Below are 21,668 nucleotides of genomic sequence, written 5' to 3'. Positions count from 1 at the left end.
GAAGATTTTGCGTGTTTAAGAAATGTCAGTTATTATTTCCTTTCCTCCAAACTTCTGGGTTTAACTTCAGAATACTTCTTTCAATTTTAGAGTAATTTTTAAAGACAGACTTTCTCAGTTCTTTAAAAACATCTGTTTGATGTGGCTTCCTATTCTTACTTTTTATTTTCTATGCTCTCCAACTGCTTGAAAGCTGGTTTGACAACAGATCATAAAGGTCTTTCTAGTATAAATTTGATGATACATTAGTTCCTTTAGTTTCAAGTTGAAACAGAAATTTCAATATCAGATTTGGACATGAAGATCTTCCTCTCCTCTCAAACAGATGATAAAGATATTTACACAAAAACACATGTGTTTATATTCTATATGGCAAGGCAATGTCAGGTACATATATAAACATGTATGAGGCAATTCAATATCTTATATGTTGTACTAAGTAAAACTGACTGAAGTCCAAAGGAATAGAACGTACTTCTTGCTCTGCTGAGATATGTGGAGATGACTTGTTTTCCTAATTCTACTTTGAAACAACCATATTTTACCAAAAAAACAAAACAAAACAAAAAGCCAGTCTTATAACAGACTGTAATGGAAATCATTCCCAATTCCAATCTCACTAATTTCATCTCAGGTTTTTTGGTTTTGCATCTAGAATCTGCTGGTGTCAGTAACATAATTGTCCCTTTACAAATTTCAATATAGTTATAGATTTCTATTGGCCAAGAAAAGCCTTTTTCTCCTGAGAGTTCACCATCTGGACAAAATGTACCCTATAACTGGCCCTGTTTCCCTTTTTCCTTCAGCTACAAGGAAGTTGCAGATTGAAGTCTTCACTCCAGTTTTAGTAAATGTATAGAACATTACGATACGCTTTCATGTTTTTCTAATTTGGCCATAGTTTCATTCTGCAAGTCTTCTTTTATGTTCCTAGTGCCATGAACTTAGGTATTTATTTTGTTCATCTTATTATTTATATTTTATTGCAAGTTATGATAATATTATGTAATGTTGGCATTGGAGGGAAGTAAATACAAATCATACATACATAAATCAAATTTGTACCAGGAATTCATTCATGTAGTAGCTAACTTAACTGTATCTTTTGCACAAACTACAAATATTGTTCTAAAAAAGTATAGTAGCACAGCATTGTGAATATAATCGACAACACTGAATTATATATTTGAATGTGGTTAAAGAGGGAAATATTAGGCTGTATATATATCACTAAAATAAAAATTTTAAAAATACAACTGTACAACACAGTGAACCTAATAGTATAATTATAAATGATTTATTTAATGCCTTAAAAAAGGGAACATTACATTTATATGACCATTCCTTCCAAGACATAAAAAGAGTTAACTTACTACAACTATATATGCCTGAGACCAGGGGTTGGCAAACTAAAAATGACCTGCCACCTGTTTTTGTAAATAAAATTTTATTGGAACACAGCTATGCCCATTTAAAAAATGTGTTGTCTGTGGCTGCTTTTGCACTAGAATGGCAAGTGTAGTTGAGGCAGAGACTGAGTGGCCTACAAAGCCTAAAATATTTACTGCCTGGCCCTGCACAGAAAAAAATTGTTGGCCCCTGCTCTAAGAGATCTACAGAGAATATCAAGAAGGCTAAATAACGTAGCTTCCTACTGCTAATTTTAACAGTCACATTTCCTGTGCTGCAATGAGATGATTTCAGGACCAATTTTTAAATTCTAAGATATTTTAAAGGCATGCTTTTTGAGTTTCCTTATTCTAAGCGGCTTTCCATTTAACTCCCACGGTCAAATTATGAGACTTGGAGGAAGAGTTATCTAGTAAATGTTGTTGGCTCAGCTTCTTAACACTTAAAGGCAGGGAAAAATTTCTGATGATTTCAAAAGAGACACAGATGGTTTGTCTTCATTCATTCACTGATTCATTCAGCAAACATTTATTGAGCTTGCTTTTGAGTTAACTGACCTAAGAACTGTGCTTCAAATACTAAATAGTTGAGCATTAATGCATTTCATGCTCACACGCAATAACAGATATTTCAGAAAGGCTGGACCTCAATATTATTCACAGTTTGTTTCTAATAAGGCTATACTTCCCCACGTTAAAAGCCCAGCTGCTATGAGACTTAGGCTTTTAAAAATTAGCTTAAAATATCCTTTTTAGAAAAGTGAGTAGGGGTGGTTGTCTAAGGAATAGTGAGAAATACTATCTGTTGATTGACAAGATTTTCTTGGAGTAAAAATGATGTGGAAATGAATGAATGATGATCAAAGCTGGACTTGGTCTATAATTTTTTAAAAATTCTGTGATGGATACACAACTCTCTGAGTATATTGAGAGCCATTGCTTGTATACTTTGGATAGCTTGTAAGCATATGAATAAAACTTCTTTTTAAAAAAAAGCACATGAGAAGTTGCAGCCAAACCAAAATTGGAAATACTAGCTTATCCAGCTTTACCACTGTCTACAGCAAAATGTAATGTAGTCATCTTACTCTCTAACACCTGTCTACTATCTAAACTTGGCTACTCAGAAAAGTTTACCAACATCTTGAACCTACATCAATATATTAGTGAAGATAACAGCCAATTTTTAAAAAATTCTGGATAAATATTATATCACAGGATTATACAATTTCATCCATAAAACATGTAACCATTTTAAAATGGAGTGAGTAATCTGGTTTAAACTGTACAGGCTGTTGAAGAAATGTACAGTTTCTGAAGTCAGAACTAGGTCCAAATCTTGACTCTCCTAACTAACTTTATGACCTTGAGAAAAGCCACTTAATCTCCTTGAGTATCACCTTAAAACTGCCAAAAACCCTCTTGAATACTTCTGAGGTACCAGGCACTGTAGTAAGCTCTATGAATATAGTAACTCATTCCATCCTCAGAATATCTGCATGGGATATTACTAGTATCTCTACAGAGAAGGAGATCGTGGCATAGAGAGATTAAGTCTCAGTTCATGAGCATCAGAGCTGGTACTTGACTCTGCTTTACAGTCTGTTCCACACCTCTCCCTAAATGATTCTCATGACGGGGCTGTGGTAAGGATTAAGTGAAATGATGCAGAATCTAGCACTAAGTGTTCAAGAAATGTTAGTATAAGAAATGTGAACTTGAGGCAACATTCTTGCCCCTATGTAGGATTTGGTATTTAAAGGAAAACAGGCAAGAGTTATCCCAGACTGCTTCAAACCAGTCAGTATGAGAAGCCTGTGGGTGCTCAAGTAGACTGGCATACCAGAATCTCCCAGATTCCATTTATAGCAGGTAAGCCTTCTGGCAGTGTGATTTCTCCACTGTGCTGAAGCTTTGGCATCCAAGTGTAAGCCTGTTTCTCACCTAACCCTTGGCTATAGCAGTGTGTAGAGGCTCTTCCAAAAAGAACCTGAAGAGACTTGCTTCATTGGATACAAAAGGTTCAGTCACCCATGTGGGTGCCAAATCCTCTGCGGCAGAGCCCTCCCACCACACAACCATCCATGCACAAACCAAAAACACTCTGGTCTTCGCAGAAGGCTGGTAACATTAAACAAACATGACAATGTATTTGAAACAAACCATGACTTGGGGCATATAAAACACAAATAGAGAAAAATATATTTTCAAATCAAACTATTATTACTCTGATCTAGCTAGAAATTTTTTTTTTTTTCTGATTTAGGTCAAGTTTGAACTTGTCAGGTTAAAATTAAACGTTAAGGATAACTCAGACTTAAACAGCAGAAGTAATCAGGGCTTTGAATTCCCTTTTTAGTTTTGGTTCAGAGTACTTGTCATTAAGATCTTAACATGAACTGGGATGTTCTAGAGGGCAAGGGATACACTGGGGAATATTTCCAATGTTTACCATCTAGTCTTTACCTAGGATCAAAAATAAGGCACGGGTTTACTCTGGAATTATTACTAGTTAACTTTTTGTTCAGAGCTTAAGGGGTACGTGTGTGTGCGTGAGTTGGAAGTGAATATGCAGTTTTGAATTCTTAGAAGAGTTTTATTTGCTGACCAACTGACAAATTGCAATCTGAAGATCTATTCAGTGGGGAGTAGTGTCTTCTACAATAAGCTGGAATTTAATTCTGTGAAAGGTTTTAGAGGGTGTTTATCCAAGAGGTAATTCGATCCCTGTTTGTAGTTAGCTTTCTGTCTTGTTGTTCTTTATTCAGACCATACAATTTTTGGTTTTATTTATAGTCACTGTAAGCATGACTTAGCACATACAATGTATAGATATAATAAAATGCATACCATAGTGGTTAAGAGCAGAGACTTTGGAGTCAAAGAAATATGAGGTGAAATCATGAATGTGTTACTTAACTAGCCATGTGACATGAGGCAAATGACCTCAGCTCCATTTCCTCATCCATAAGATGGGTCTAGTAACAGCACCTAACTTCAGAGAACCATCCATGATTAAATGAGATACTATATGAAGGCATTTGGCAATGCCTGGCAAATGCTGAGTTTAAAAACATTAGCAATTATTATTTTTATTGCTAAAAAAAAAAAAGAATTCAAACTTTTGGAGAGGTGCTTATCACAGCAGTTTAGAGTGACCTTGTAGTTTAATAATTTTGTAAAGGAAGATTTCCACAAATTCGGGAAAAAAGTCAAAGACCAGCTTCTGGAAAAAGTTCCACGATTTGGCCTTACCCTGAGCGTTTATCTTCCTGCCCTGTGCCAAGTCATCACCACCCATTCAAGTAAACAGCAGAGAGGACACTCCCATCAGCAGGCAGACCTCTGGCACCGGGACGCTTCTATGACCTCAGAGCTGCAGAGTGGAAAAGGAGTTCTGCTCAAAATGGAGGCAGAATACGTGAAATTTACTTGGGGCCCCAGAGAGGAAGCTGAAGACCTGGAAGCAGAGGCTCTTTTTCTCAATCTCAGCCAGCAACCTTATGTTATTGGAAGGCATGGCCTTTGGACACATAAAATCCTTGGGTGACTTTCTTTTTAATTAGGTAAAATCCTGAAAAGGTGAAGAGACAGCGGAATCAGTGTCATCCAGGGCCATGCCTTCTGCCTGCCGGTGCCTGGCTAATAATCTGAGAAGAGTTCATTGCTAATGGGTCTTAAACGGTGTTGCTGCTTGTACCGATTTTGTTATGACCAAGCACATCAGTCAATGAATTACTGTGTTGATAAACAGATACAAAGCCAAGAGGATCAATTTTCCCAGGCACATCTATCAACATGTCCCTGAAAATGAGGCATTTTGCTGTGGGTTCCCAGGAATCCTGGCTTATACCACGAGAAGTTTAAGCCACCTGCCTGCAAGGGTGGGGTGGGGAAATTTTCTACTGCTGTTTGGCAACCCACAAATACCCTTTAGGAATCTGTTCTTATCTTATTCCCTTTAAATAAGCATTACACATTTACACATTTTTCTCAACAGATACGGTAATGCTGAAAAATAAAACCTGTTGCCCTGTCTACTGAGGGTGCTGGGGTAGAGTGTAAACTACAATGAGGAGTTTACTCCATGATGTGCAGCAGTGCTGCACTGATGAAAGAGGTTGTTGATACGGGAGGAGTGAAGGGGGATGGGGTATGGGGTATATGGGAACCTCTTGTATTTTTTAATGTAACATTTTTTGTGATCTATATGTCTTTTTTAAAAAAGACAATTAAAAAATAAAATAATTTAAAAAAAATTTAAAAACCCTACACATTGGGCAGACACCCACATGCTACCTGGGTGAAAGTTTTCCCAAAGCAATGAACAAGCAGTAGGAGGGACTTCTGGTCCCCCCCCCCTTACCTTGCTCCTCTGACCTATGCCTTTGAGGGATCTGGCAAGGAAGAGAAAGGCTGTCTGGCAGGCAGATATCAGAAAGAAAAAGCAAGAAGGAGAAGCAGCAACGGCTTATATCACATAATAGCTTTCATTTATATAGTGTTTTGTCATTTGTAAAATTCTTTTGCACAATTGTCTAATTTCATAAAAGCCCATAATTTGTGCAATTATAGCCAGAAATAGCTATGTACAGCAGGGGAAGCAGAGAGAGATGGAGGGGTGAAGAATCTTCTTGTTAGTTTGTTTTGTATTATTTTTAAATAATGAAAATACTCTAATGATGAATGAGGTAATGAATGAACTATGTGATTATACCAAATGCCACTGATTGTACACTTTGGATGAATTGTATGCTTTATTAATAAGTATCAGTAAAATTGATTTGTTAAAAACAAAACAAAAAAGCCCAAAATTTGAGCTGCAAAGAGATCTTAGGTAGTCAGTCCAGAGTTTCTCAACCTCAGCCCTACTAACATTTTGGGTGTGATAATTTTATATGTTGGGGGGCTGCTCTGTGCCCTTGTGCACTATAGGATGTTTTATAGCATTCTTGACTCTTGCCCTCTACCCACTAGATGCCAGAATCACTCCCCACCTCACAAATGTTTCCTGGGGGGTGGGGGTGGAGGGTAATCGCCCCCTGTTTAGAACTACTGAACTAATCTGACTTCCTCAAAACTGTAAAGTGAGATTATATATTTGTACATAGTAAATACTAATTAAAGAGTAGGAGGAGAAATTACTATTGTCTATTCTCTCCACTCCCAAAATGGGCTTGGTATCCTGTCCCATTGTCAAGGCTGTCAAGACTGAGAAATGTGTCCCATAGGACAGTGCAAGGAAGGGTCTCTTGGTATCTTTACCAAACTACTCATTTAATTTGGTTGAAAACCTATCAATTTATATTTTCAAACCAAACCACTACTACCACCCCAAAGCCCTGTCAGTCTCATTCTCGTCCTCACAGGCGAACTGACAGGCCCAGGTCACGCAAACACCACTTTCTACAGCTGCCCAAGGGCCTGCCAAGCTGTGGACGGGTCTCATTTGAATTCAGACCCCTCTACCTCAAGGACCCTTGGAAAATGCTGACAATCTGGTTTTTAAGACTTAGGCTTTTTTTAAACGTCACAATTGTTTTCTTCAATAATGTAATAACCCTAAGGAAAACTCACACATTTTTTATTTTTAAGACACATTACGCACAAGCACTAAAAATGTGCTTCTGGAGCAGTCAGTTCACCGGTGCTAAAGTTAGTCCCTGTACTCCTGAGGCAAAATGCAGTCATGTGGTGGCAGAGATGATCACAGAATATGTGTGCATTTATTCACTCACTCATACATTCAAACACTGACTGAGCGCTTGCTGTCTGCCAGGCTGTGCCAGGTGCTGGGGGAAATGGGGGACCACGGCAGTCCCTGAAGTTCATGGTCTTGCAAGGGTGGACAAAAAAGGAGGGAAAGGGCAGGGAACAGAGGGTGCATGATGAGCAAAGATGGGCATTTGCAAAAATGCTGGAATAATCCAGAATGGCTGACGTGTAGGAGGTGGGGGTGGGGCAGAAGATGAGACTCAGTGGAATATAAAGAGTTTTTATGAATGTGTTTATGAACTATTCTTTGAAACCAGCAGGAGGTCTGAGTAGTGTTATCAGGAAACCGGAGACCTGAAACCAGAGAACTAAAGGCACAAGATACATCTGAAATTCTGTGCTCCAAGAACATTAGTCTGGTGTCCATCAGGTCAACTCTACTGTTTATTGTAAACATTTGCTATTCATAATAATTTTTGCCGTTGCCCTGATTTTTTCTAAGCCTGTCTTCTAAAGCTAGAACTCTAAGAGGGCAGAGTCTCTGTCCCTTCTTGTTCACCACAGCATGCTCAAAGCCCAGCACTTGACAGACCGTAAATATTTGTCAAATAAATAAATGAATTATTGTTTCGCTCTTAATAACAGTCAATTTCAGTAACTCTGTAGAGAGCATCTATTTGGGTATGCAGCACTGCCCTAGGGCCTAGGGATAGCGGCCATGGGGTAGGGAGGGCGCACACAAAGACGCATCTGATGATTCTGCCCTGGGAGAATCAGAAACAGGCAATCTTTCCACAAACATTTATTGAGTGCCAAAGCTACGATAGTTGTTCAATAAAGTGTACATGCAACAACGGAGTGTCAAAACAGAGTCCAAGGAGTGACCCAGGTAGGCAAGGACTGAAAACCTGCCCTTTTCAGGTTTAATGATATTTAGAGACAGATGGGAATTCCGCCAGAGGGATAGCTCTCCTTATCTATACTTTGAATTCATGACATATTATAATACATATATATACAGAATGGTTTTATGTTTAATTAGTCAAGAAAATAAAAATCCATTTTAGTTAGCATCTTCTCTGAATGGAACACCCTGCTGATTGCCATCATTTATGATTCTAGAGAAAGATAATATTCCAATGCATATCTAGTATTTCTGTGGATACAGAGTGTATTTCACTTATACTCTATGAAGAAAGAAGCACTCAATAGATGGCTTAAATGCAATCTTCCCTACAAGGAAGAAGATAGGCTAGAAATAATCTCTCAAAGAGTTTCATTCTATACAGACGAAAAACCCTATGATTGGTATTAGCTACCCTTTTTTGAGCATCTATGAGGAGTACAAGGAACTTATGTATGTTATTTGATTCTTCATGATACCTCTTTATTTTTTTTGCTTTTTAAAAATAAACTTTTATTAGAGAAGTTGTGAAGTTATGAAACAATCATACACATGCATGGAATTCCCATACAACACCCCTCCAACAATACACTACCTTGCTGTGGAGCATTTGCTACAAATTATGAGCTAGTATCATCAGTCTATTACCACTAATTATGGCATGACACCTCTTTAAAATGTGGGCTCAAGAGCATGGGTTGACAAACTACAGCTGGTGGGCCAAATTCGGCCCTCTGTTTTTCTAAGTAATTTTACTGAGACATACCCCACATATGTTTACGTGTTGTCTGTGGATGATTTCATTCTCCACTGACTGAACTGAATTGTTGTGACAGATGCCAAATGGTTCACAAAGGCAAAAACACTTACCATCAGCCAGAAAGTATTCCCACCTCTGTTCTAGGGTCAGATTGCCTGGGTTCGAGTCCCAGCTCTTTAACTGGGTAGTTCTATAACCTTCATAAATTACTTCAATTCTCAGTCCCTCATTATCTTCATGGACAAAATGGCATTGGAGATTGCCACTACCGCCAAATGTCACTCTGAGGGATAAATGAGATCATAAATGCCAAGTGCTTGGAACAAAACCACTTGGGTTGATAAGGCTTTGATAAATGTTAGCTACCCTGTTCCTTTTTAAAGACAAGGACCTAACCACTCAGAGCAATTAAATTACTTGCCCAAGGTCACACAGAATTCAAACTCAGGTCCACCTGGTGACAAAGTCCAGGCCTTTTCTGCCTTTCTTCGCTATTTTATTACTTAGAGCAGGTTTAGCTATAGGCAGTGTTAACAATAAATCACTGTCATTGAGAAATGGACAAAGTTTGAAATAGTTGAAGGAAATTCAAGCACGGTTCCATAGTAAAAATTTTTAGGAGACTAGTCCTTTTTATCATTCCTCTCACCTCACCTCCTCACTCTTATCACCTCTCTTTTAAGCTTTCCAATAGTTCTGCAAACTATCCCACAACCTATTTCGGGCCTTTGTAAAGTAATTAACATGTTCAAGCATGTTTAAAAATTTTTTGTGGGGAGTGGATGTGGCTCAATTGATTGAGTTTCCAACTACCATATGGGAGGACCCGGGTTCGATCCTTGGGGCCTCCTGGTAAAAAAAAAAAAGTGTGCCCATGTAGTGAGGCAAGCACGTGTGCAGCAAGCCAAGTGCCCATGCCAGTGAGTCATGCAGCAAGATGATGACGCAACAAAAGAGACAAAGAGGAGAGTCAAGGTGAGGCACAACAGAAACCAGGAACTAAGGTGGTGCAAGTGACAGGGAACCTCTCTCCACATCAGAGGTCCCCAGGATTGAATCCCAGTGAATTCTAGAGGAGATAGACTAGAAGAGAAGACAAAAAGAGAAACAGATACAGAAGATCACACAGCGAATGGACACAGCAAAAAACAGCAGGGAGGGGGAGGGAAAAATCTATTGGATTAAATTCATAAATGGAAGTGCTTTAAGGATTGGAATTCACATAATCCAAATGGTTAATTAAAAATAAAGACCCTGACAAAAATATAGAGAAACGGAATTGAATTTGAGAGTTCAGAAATCAATCCTCACATTTATGGCCCACTGATATTTGATAAGGGGGCAAAGACCACTCAATGAGGAAGAAATAGTCCCTTCAACAAATGGCGCTAGGAAAACTGGATCACATTTGCAAAAGAATGAAGGTGACCCCTACCTCATACCCTATACAAAAACCAATTCAAAATGGAACAAAGACCTAAACATAAGAGCCGGAACTATCAAACTACTAGAAGAAAATATAGGGAATTTCAGGACTTTTTGTTAGGTGATGGTTTTTTAGATTTTACAGCCAAAGCACAAGCAATTAAAGAAAAACTAGAGAAGTAGGACCCATCAGAATTAAAAACTGTGTGCCTCAAATGACTTTATGATGAAAAGAAAATGCCAACCAATGGTAGAAAATATTTGGAAACCACATATCTGATAAGGGTTTAATCTCCAGGATATATTTTAAAAATCTTCAACTCAAGAACAAAAAGTCAAACAACACTTATAAAAAAAAAGGGGGCAAAAAACTTGAACAGACTTTTTCAAAAGAAGATATATAAATGGCCAGAACACACATGAAAAGATGCTCAGCATCAGTGCCAATTAGGGAAATGCAAATCAAAACCACAATGAGATACTATTTCACACTCTCTAGAATGGCTACTATTAAAAAACCAGAAAACTATAAGAGTTGGAGTGGATGTGGAGAAAATTAAGTGTAGAATTATTTAATTGACTCTGCAATCCCACTTCTAGGTATATACCCATAAGAACTGAAAGCAGGGACTTGAACAGATATTTACACACTGATGTTCATTGCAGCATTATTCACAATTGCCAAAAGATGGAAGCAACCTAAATGCCCATCAACCAATGAATGGATAAGCAAAATGTGGTACATACACCCAGTGGGATTTTTTTTTAAGATTTATTTATTTACTTATCCCCCTCCCCCCCATCCCCTCCTCTCGCCCTGCTGTTTTTGCTGTGTTGTCTTCTCTTCTCATTTTCTCTCCTCTAGGATTCACCGGAATTCGATCCCAGAGACCTCTGATGCGGGGAGAGGTTTCCTGTCAATTATGCCTCAGTTCCTGGTTTCTGCTGTGCTTCACTTTGACTCTCCCCTTGTCTCTCTTTTGATACATTATCATCTTGCTGTGTGACACACTAGCGCTGGCTCACTGTGCGGGCACTTATGCAGGCACTGGCTCACCATGCCGGCACTTGTGCGAGCACTGGCTTGCCACACAGGCACGCTTTCTCTTCTTCTTTTTCACCAGGAGGCCCCAGGGATCAAACCCAGGTCCTCCCATATGATAGGCGGAAGCTCTATCATTGAGCCACTTCCGCTTCCCTCAATGGGATATTACTCGGCCCTAAAAGGTAATGAAGTTCTGATACATCCAACAACATGGATGAGTCTTAAAGACATCATGGTGAGCAATAAAAGCCAGACACAAAAGGACAAATATTGTATGAGCTCACGGAAATGAAATAATTTGAATAAGCAACTCATAGAATCAGCATCTAGACTAAAGGTTATTGGGGACAGGGTGGAAGTAGGGAGTTAATGCTTAAATTATACAGTTTCTATTTGGGGTAATGGAAAAGTTTTGGTAATGGTAGCACAAAAATGTAAATGTAATTAACAGCACTGAATTATATATACGAATGTGGTTAAAAGGGGAAATTTTAGGGCATATGTATGTTACTAGAATAAAAATTAAAAGAAAAAGCACAAGACTGTACAACACAGTAAACCCTACTATAAAATGAGAGACTATAGTCAATAGTACAATTATAAAAATGTCCTTTCATGAATTTTAACAATTGAATCACTCTAATGCAAGGTATTAATAATAGGGTAGTTCATATATTTTATGCATATTTTTGTAAACCTATAACTTCTCTAACAAAAAAAATTAAGATATGCTCTATAATTACCTTCTGGTATTATGTCAAACAATAATATACAAGAGTATCATAGGTCTCTTTGAAAGAAAAGTGACAAATGGCCTGTCCTTGAAAAAAGGCTCTGAAATTGAGTGGCATAATCAAATATTTGCTTCAGTTTTAGGCGTGACCTTCTGGTTTTATTTGGATAATACTAGTCATTTTAGTTGCAACTATAAAACAGTATCTGATACCACAGAGAAAACTAGATCCTTTTTAATGTGATCTCCTTCCACTTCATTGACCAGTATCTCAGGGCAATAGTTACAGTGAAAAAGTAGCTCAGCGGAATACCCAACATAGAATAAGCCATGGGTCACTTTCTTCCACAAACACGTAAATTGAATGTGGGACTATTTATGAAGTTAAACATATTTTAAAATACCACAACAATGTTCTATGGCAATTACATGACTATCAAAGGCTCTTTGTGAGAAAAAATAAAAAAGGAAGTGAACTTTCCAATGGGAAACCACTTAAAGACAGAATGCATTAAAGTGCAGCTTTAATCCAGCAAATGCATTTTCTTTAAAGATTTATTTTTATCCCCCCCCCCCATCCATGCCCCCGGCCCCCCACCTGTACTTGCTGTCTGCTCTCTGTGGCCATTCGCTGTGCATTCTGTGTCTGCTTGTCTTTTCTTCTCATCTTCTCTTTAAGAGGCACTGGGATCTGATCTTGGGACCTTCTAGGTAGGACAGAGGCACTCAGTCGCTTGAGCCACCTCAGCTCCCTAGGTTTGTTGAGTTTCTCATTGTTTTTCCTCTGTGTCTCTTTTTTGTTGTGTCACCTTGTTGCATTGTTGCATCAGCTCTCTGCTATGCGGGTGAGCTTGCCTTCACTAGGAGGCCCTGGGAACTGAACCCAGGACCTTCCATATGGTAGATGGGTGCCCAATTGCTTGAGCCACATCCGCTTCCCTGCATTTTCTTTTCACTCATTAAATGTTTAAGTATTGTTCTTTTATCTAGTTTTCTAATTTTATTTTCCTGCTAGTGAGATTTGGACTTTTTATTTTTGCATATAGTGAAAAACAAAAATGATAACTTAATGAACAATCCTTCTAGCAAGAAGTATGACTAAAATTAACAAGTCCTAATACCCTATTGCTTAATTCTTTATTATAAATCTTGGAAAAGAAAGGAAGAACCATGAGCTCACTGGTATAAGAAAGAACCTGGGTTGTTCTGTGGTAGGTATTTGTCAATATTGTGATCCATTTTACCAACTTCATTTGTTTCGCATTCTCTTCAAAAGATTCCATTAGAAATGGGATCTTCTGAGAGAGGTTCCTTAACAACAGAAAAAGTAAAGCTTACATTCTATTATGAAGTGACCAGGTATTTTTAGGCTATTTCCACATCCTTCATCACTGTTTCAAATGTATTAGAAAAATTACAACATTTAGATAGTGTATAATCTTACTTCATTATCTATAATTGGAGCTTTTCAATGGCAGAGAACTTCATTTAATTTTGTATCCTCAGTATCTAGCGCTAATGAAAGCATGTTTGAATAAATGAATGAATCAATGGAAGAATCAATGAATGAGCATTGTGTTTTATAAAAAACATGGGAGGACAAAGTTATAAAAAAGTATATAACTACCACCAAATTGCTTTGGACATTTTCACCATTTATCTATTGGTATTTTACTGTATACCTTTTATGGTCTACCTGCATCTGGAATTGTGTACAAATGGTCATATAGAGTATAATCTGGGGTATGTCTGTGTGACCAAAAGGGGCCCGATAAAGAATGGGTAGGCCAGCTTGGGCAAGGAGAGCTGGCATTTCCAGTACTCAGCACAGGCATTACAGTTGTTAAGGGGAAAAGCCACTCACCTGCTGATGGACTATACTGATGCACATCTTAACACCAAAACACAACTCCACAGAGGTTTGACAAATGTGAATGTGAAGACTCTTGTTTCCCTCATTTTCTCCTGTACTTAATTTCTGCCTTACTACCTGGAAAAGTTTCCCCCCCAAAATAATGATAATATCAATAAGCCAAGAGGCACAGCTTCTACTGTAATGTCTCAGGAATTTGGTAGAAGATTTTGCACTATGACGAAATAGAATATGTATGGGGGAAAAAAAAAAGCAAAAATAAAAATGCACAAAAAAGGAATATATGTGGGAAGTGACCATGAAGGCAGTTTTCAAACGCTTTGTATTTGAAGGTGTTTTGAGAGGCTGGGCATTCCATAGTTAAGCTCATGGACACTGGAGCAAGACGGCTGAGTTCAAATCCCACGTCTCACCTTGTGTGATCTCAGGCAGGTGACTCATTCTCCTGAGCCTCAGTTCCCTCAACTGGAAAATGGGAATAATAAAATAACGATATTGATAGGGCTGTTACTATAGTATTAAAAATACGTAAATATAATGTAGCTATGCAGAATACCTAAAACAGAGGCTAGCACGTAGTAATTCATATTAGCTACTAAAATAACTTATTATCTTTAAACTGCCAACCAAAAGGTGGCTAAGGTGGCTTCTTGATGCACTCATTTTAAATGGGGGAGGAAGAATTTTTAAAAAATTGTAAGTACAGAAAATGGACCAATGAATATCGGTGTATTTGCTTTCTATGGCCAAATGTAAAAAGACTGAACAAGGTACTGACATGGGATAGGGTCCCTTCGGCCCCAGTTCTCTGTTCCTGAGCAGCTCTCCACCATGCAGTGGGGGTCTTGATGAGTTGGAAGTGAGTCACAAGTCCCTCTGATGTTAACAATGTAATACAGAAGTTCACAAGTGTACATACATGAAGTACAGGGGGTTTTCAGTCCAATAATATCACTCACACATGTAGCTTTCCATATTCCATGGGAATGTGCCACCTAGAGGAGCAACAGCCCATGTTGTATGCTGTACGGTTTCAGTGGGGAAACTCTACTCCACCCCTTCCCCCACCATCTTTCCTCCTCATTCACCATCTTAATTTTCTTGTTAATTATTTTTTCTCTCTCTTCCTCATCTTACCTGCTCATTTACTACTCCTAGTTTTCAAATGTAATTACCTTGGTTAATAAGTCTGCCAGAGTAGCAGTAGCTACTGTCTGATAAACTGTTTGCTTTAATCTTTATTTAATTTTTTAATAATTGAGTATTCACCATATAAACAATGTGGTAACATATGATTTTAAATGGGGAAGAAAATTTGTCCACTGAAAATAATTTAAATGGTAAATTTATATATATCATTGCTTTCTGCGGTAGAATTTGCAGATAGATAGCTGGAGCAAATTAAGTTTCTGAGGAAAGCTATTTATAAAAGAAGCAGAAGGTAGAGAGGGAGAGGAGAACCAGTTTTCCCAGTCCATAATTTAACTGGGCAATTAAAAGCTATTGGAAATCCTTAAAGGTTACATAAATGCAAACCTATATCACTTAAAGAAACTCAAGAAACATAACCTTAAAACTGGAAATGACAGAAAATATACATCCAGAGTTTTACTGAACCTATGTCATTTAGGATGAAATGTTCAAGTGTCAGGATTTTTCAAGCATATTAAACTCCTCAGATTGTTGTTGGCATATATTTGTCGTTTGTGTCTTAATGTATCTTTGTACTTTCATTAAGTGTACTTGGAGTTAATATTTCAACTGAAAAATTAACATACCAGTTAAAACACACACCTGATTTGAGCTAGTGATTTATTCCCAGTCTTATGGGGAAATATTCGATATTCTTTGAGTTAATAAAGTGTGAAATGACTTCCATGCTTTGAGGGAAGTAAGTATACCAGCCTTACAAATTGTATTTAGAAAGCATGGCCTATCTTATCCCCACCCTGCATCAGAAAATTTAATTGGCTTCGTTATTTCCCCTTTCCTCAGTCCCCTTTTATGGCACAGAGAAAGTGAAAACCTAGAGCAGTGAACACTTTTAAAATCCTTCATAAACTGGTGCCCATGAAAACCAGGAGGGGGTGGGGCAGGTCACATTTTGTTTCTCGTAGGTCCTAAAGCCAGGGTCTTAGCAGATTTAATACTGATTTATTTGGCCTTTGGATGCCCAGCTTCCAACCTCAGTGTTCTGTTGTTGAGAATCTCATTCATGTGGAGAATCTTTCAGCTGTTAGTTTTGTTAGTGGGGCAGCTACTGTTACCCCCAAGGCCATCTGAGAGAGGCTGGTCTAACCACCCCTTCACTACTGGCAATGCTAGCTGGGGCGGCTCACACCACCAGCTGGCTGCTTTGACTTCTCAGGATTTGCCAAATGAAAGCTAGACAGATCTTCACATTCTACATTGTAAACAACTCTAGGTTCTGTCCTCACTAAGAAGAGAACTAGAGCATCTGGGTTGGAAACATGGTTTACCCACATAACTGCAGCTACTCTCCTTTTGCTTCCCTGAAGCAGCACGGAGAGTGAGTTCTTTCTTGTGTAAAAGATGTTTTTTCCCCTCCTGTAGCCAACAATATACAGCCACGCTCAATGTGAGACGTGATTACTCCTTCACCCCTCTGCCATATACACACAGGTCACACACACCCACACACACCTACATTTTTCTTCTTGGCACAAAACGCGCTACCTATGTCTGCTTTACTTTCATTGGGGATTTCATCAAGCGTGTTTACAACAAAATGCTTGCTGAGCCCAGCCACCACCTCATAGCTGTATCCTAGCTACATGAACTGAGCCACTGGCTCCCCAATTGCTCCAGCTTTCGCTCACCTGTCTGTTGGGAAACCACCTAGGCTTTCTACAGGAAGAAAAATGAGCCATTGACTTAACCGGCCAACACACACTTTCACTTGAGAGGACTGAAAAAGTACCTGTAAAACCAACAGAGTTAATATATGGAATAAAAAGGAAGAAGGAGTGTGTATTGGGGGGATGGGGTATTGAAAGATGATTAGGAAATTGATGTTTGAGGTTATGCAGCTTTTTATTTATAATAAGAGCCAGGGAAAAGAGAGGCAAATGATAGCTATGTTAGCAACTAAGACTTTTAAGAACTGTGTGAGCTGTTAGGCAAAAAAGCATCCATGCTGTTCCGAGACTAAAACTGAGCTGGTCTGGACTGCTATTATGCTTGAAGAGTCTTTTATGGTTTTAGCTTTTGGAAGGTGTTCCAACATATTTGTAGATATTTTTTATGAGCACAAAACAGATCAGTACTACAAGGTGGCACAAAATGCCCAAAAATATCTGCTTTAGAGAGAAAGATCAGTTGGACAGTGGCAGAAGTCTTTCTTGCTCAATTTGGCTGAGTCTATGAAACTGCTCAGTCCAGCTCAGTAGTTGAGCCATATAGAGTGAACATTCTCTCTCTCTATATATATATATACATATTCTGTTCATGCTTCTACAGATCTCCTATGAAGCCCATTGACCATTCCCTTGCTTTGGGGTTCTCAGCATCTGATATTTTATCTATTACTTATAAATTATAGAATGTTTAAGTCTAAAGAAACCTTAGAGGCCATCTTAAAGGATTGTTTTGTTACTTTACTTTTGAATCTAAAAGATGTTTAAGTTGAAAAAATGTTTTCAGTTTTCATACAGGAGAACTTTTCTGAAGAACTGGTGTGCTCTTCTAGGAACTGGGTTTAGACCATGAGCATTATTTAGCCTATGATGTTCAGTTTTCACCCAGATTTCCTAGGAGGCTGATGGCTAAGTTTAGATATGTGCCTAATGATCTTTCTTGTTATTTTTACTGCCTTATGTACAAATGCATTAAGAAACATTTCAGACTCTCTTTGGGTATAGGCAAGATTCAAACTGAGCTTCTCACTTGAAAGAAGAAACCGGGTTAGATGTTAAGTAGCCTACCCAAGGCACGAACTTTTGATTCAGTGTTTGATCTATTTGGGCTCACCGACTAAACTTTAAGCCTTTCACAGGTGATGAAAAGATCTTTTTCTGTACCCCTTAAGTATAAAGCTCTGAAATTAATAAAACTGGTGGTACTAAATACCAAGTAAATGAACACAGGCCTCATACATGCTTTTTCGTGTAGATCGATCTGTACTATGTAGATAGGATGACATGGTTTTCTGCTTTAGAGAGCTGATATGGGTTAGGGGTGAGTGGGTAAAGGGCAGGGAATAGACTTTTACTTTCTGAACTTCTATAGACATATTTATGATTATAAATGTTCTTAAACCAATAATACTTCGGTTCAACAGGTGGCACTGACATGAACATGATCGTATGTTACAGGTGGTGATAGATGGGTGGTCAGGTACAATTTAGTACATTTCTAGAGGACAGTTTGACAATTAATATCAAGAGGTGTACCATGTTTATTAAACAGCTCATTCTCATTAGCCCAATGTTTCCATTTATAGAAATTTACCCCAAGAAAATAATCAGAAACACAAAGACTTATACCCATGTATGTTCACAATGGTATTTATAACATAATGTAATAAGCATAATATATATGTAATTAATAAACATAAATGTTCAACATTATAGAAGTGGTTAGCTAAATTATGGCACAGCCATAGGCTAGAATTCTTACTTCATATCTCAGCTATATTAACCTTGTTAAATCCCGTTTAAACAATTATATGAAAAAATTCCAAAAACTAAAAACCAAACAAAAAACAATAGACCATAATGTTAACTGTGGTTCTCTTTGGATCATGGCATTAAAGGTAATTTTTAATGATTTCCAGATTTCCTTCAATGAATATTCTTTTATAAAAAGAATTAGAAAAAAACCAGCTCTTTGCCAGGGTACCAGACATGAAATTACACCAAGCAGCAGCTGCAGCTCATGCAGTTCTGACTACAAAACTTGAGGATATTTCCCTTGGCCAAAAACTCACTAAGTCCTCTCAGAGTCTGGAGGCAGAGCCACCAGAAAGGTGCACGACAAAAGCTGTATTAGCTCGTGGAGTCACTTTCTGCATCGCTGAATGGACAAAGGCAGCACAAAGTGGAGTAGAATGGAACCCGTCCCTAAGGAATGGAGAGGTCAGCGATCATTCCAACTCATCTAATACTGAGCTGTTTGAAACCAACTCACAGTTGAGGCAAAGTAAAAGCACCGTGTACTTGTTAAAATATGGCATTATTGAAGAAATAAATTACCTTTGAGACTTTAAAAAAGGAAAAGTTACAACTGAACAAAAGATTAATTTTCTGAGTTCCTGAATCAATGAACTAAAATCAAAACCCACCATAGAGGACATGAAAAGAACCCACTTTTTTCTTTTCAGGGATTGTTGGGCACATCAGTGTCACCGGCAGCCCCTCCCTGACACTCAGGGACCCAATGCCTCTACCTTTAGCTGCTGTGTGAGCTGTAGCTGTGGGCTGGGAGGGTTGGTAGTTCAAGGTCTAGGGTGAGGCTGATATAATAAGCACACAGGATTATCACCCACAGGATAATAATAATAACTTCAATTTATAGCAAATTATGTGTAGCTATCAAGTGCTCTTACCTATGTTGTAACTCATTAAATTGTTATGACTCAGAATCTGATATGACAGTTAATTTTATCCTTATATGATAGATGACGAAACATATTTAGAGGAGGTATATGATGGCTCAAGAACATACAGGACTTTAACACTGAATCCCGGCCTGGCTTGTACAAGGAACTCCTCCCTGCGTCCATTACATCTGAAGCACAACTTTGATTGAAACACTGCTGGCTTTGTGTGTGGGGAGGGGGGAGGCAGATTTCTAGGAATTCAAAATTTATTCCTCATCTGTTAACTCAGAAGATGCTCATGCATGTGTGCAACAGTAGTAGTTTTTCCTCTTAGGCCACAAAGATGTAAACCCAACAAAGAAATAATGGCTTATTATATCGTGAGCTCCAAATGACTTAGGTTTTATATATCACTAATGTTGCCACCTAAACGCATACCAGGTTTGTGCTACCTAAGTAGCAGATACTTGGGTTGATAAGAATGAAAATTGATGTTCTTCTTAAGAGGAAAAGAAAAGGTCCCCAGGGGGGTGTACTCACCCAAAACCACCAATTTGATTTGTCTTGTCCTTAAATAAGATGTAGAACAAGAAAATGCAGGGAAATTCAGACAGCTTGCTTGAGACCTCTCAGTTCAATTTTTGGAGTGCCCTTTGAGACAAATCCTAAGGGGGTAAAAAAAAAAAAAATTGCTACAAATGTTTTCTATTTCAATGTAATTTTCATTCATGCATTTGAAATTGGGGATCATTTTCTTTAGAAAAAATGAAGTATCATTACTCCAATAACATGTTTTCTACAAACCAAGAAATGCAGCCTTGCATTCCTCCTCCTAGCCTTGAAGAAACAGGGACCAATAATTTTTAAAATTCCATTTGGTTGTATTTTTCCCACTGCCTTCTTTAGAGCATCCACAACTTCAAGATGACTATGTTTAGGAGAAACTGTACCAAAAGCCCGTACGTTCAAGAAGACTGTATTTTATGCATACAGACTCTCAAAAAAAAAGAGGCAGTGCCCCTCACAGAGTATTATCTAGTTCCCCGGCTGCCCCTCCTTCATCTGGGAGCTTCTGGTACACATCACTAATACACCATCACATTCTTTCCTGCTGATCCAGACAGTCTCAGAAACCACTGAAAACAAGTACACCAGCCATCTATCATTGTTAATCGAGCAGAGTTGGCTATAAAGCTACATGCACTTCTGCCCTAAAATGTGCACTGGAGACTATTCTGAGAATATTATCTGCATGGAGAGTCCTATGAAGAACATAATTTGGGGTTCTGGGATAATCTTAAAAAGCCAAAAAATAGAAAATATTCAAATGATGAGGATGTAAGTTCAAGATAAAGGCATTTCAGATGAAACGCTTAAAATGTATCCTAAGGGGAAAACTTTAACAATCATGACTTTAAAAAACATTCTCTCCCAAATGCTGAGAGCCCTCGTCAAACCATCTGAAGCCCCAGATAACTTCTACGTGTCCAAATTTATAAGATTCAATATGACATAGTGCTTCCAAGATCAGCCAAGGAGCTAGAAGACTAGAGTTTTAATTCTAGCCCTGCCACGTCTTGCTCTGTGACCTTAGGAAAATAATTTCCCCTGCCTCAGCCAGTTTGCTCTCCTGGGGAGGTGGGGGGAAGGAATTAGGTTGTCAGGTTTCAAACTGTATTTCTGAATTTTGTTTTTGTTTGGTTTGATTTTGTGTTTTGTGTAACACCCTTTCTTCCACCAGAAATTTACCTACACTGAGGAGCAAATAAAATGATAGAAGAGGACCTGGTTAAAGTTCGGATTGGGGTGATGTGGGAAGGCACCTCCAGCTCTACTGTCCACTGTCACCCATGAGGACACAATAGGACCTTTAATGCCTCTAAGGTCAGTTATAGCTCTATAATTATTCTGCCATAATTATCCTTTTATTTGAATAGCTGGCAAAACATTCAAAAGGATCCATAATTTTATGGGAACCCAAGCAATAAAGCTAAACCGTGACCTGGTTTGAATCCAATTATCAATGATCTACTGGAAAAAAAAAGGCACATCTTCAAATAAATCAGAGTACTAGCTGTTACACCATTCACAAAACAAAATCCCCATGCAAGTCAGTGAAAAGATGATTTCCTCAATGCTGCATCCTGGGTAATAGCTAATAATCCACAGCACAGTGTTTAATAGTTTTCTTTCTATAACAGTAAAAGCATCCCCTTTGAAAAATAGTATCATGATAATGGACAT

At 38.2% G+C, this 21,668-nt stretch overlaps 1 protein-coding gene across 25 annotated transcripts in view; it reads right to left on the bottom strand.

The window, feature by feature from the left end:
• Positions 1–21,668, bottom strand: part of RBM47 (RNA binding motif protein 47) — a 165,399-nt gene that overhangs the window by 15,580 nt on the left and 128,151 nt on the right. For 21 of the 25 annotated variants that reach the window (XM_058299498.2, XM_071216833.1, XM_004448691.5 and 18 more), the window contains one exon: positions 19,965–20,089. The exons of 2 other annotated variants lie outside the window; for them this stretch is intronic. The gene's annotated coding sequence lies outside the window, so the exon portion shown is untranslated. Of the gene's footprint in view, positions 1–4,664; positions 4,786–19,964; positions 20,090–21,668 lie in introns of all 25 variants that reach the window. 2 more of the 25 variants (XM_058299494.2, XM_058299484.2) reach the window with 1 other exon arrangement.

This window comes from Dasypus novemcinctus, chromosome 1, assembly GCF_030445035.2.
Source record: "Dasypus novemcinctus isolate mDasNov1 chromosome 1, mDasNov1.1.hap2, whole genome shotgun sequence".
NCBI classification, from domain to species: domain Eukaryota; kingdom Metazoa; phylum Chordata; class Mammalia; order Cingulata; family Dasypodidae; genus Dasypus; species Dasypus novemcinctus.
This window is presented reverse-complemented; position numbering and strand designations above follow the sequence as displayed.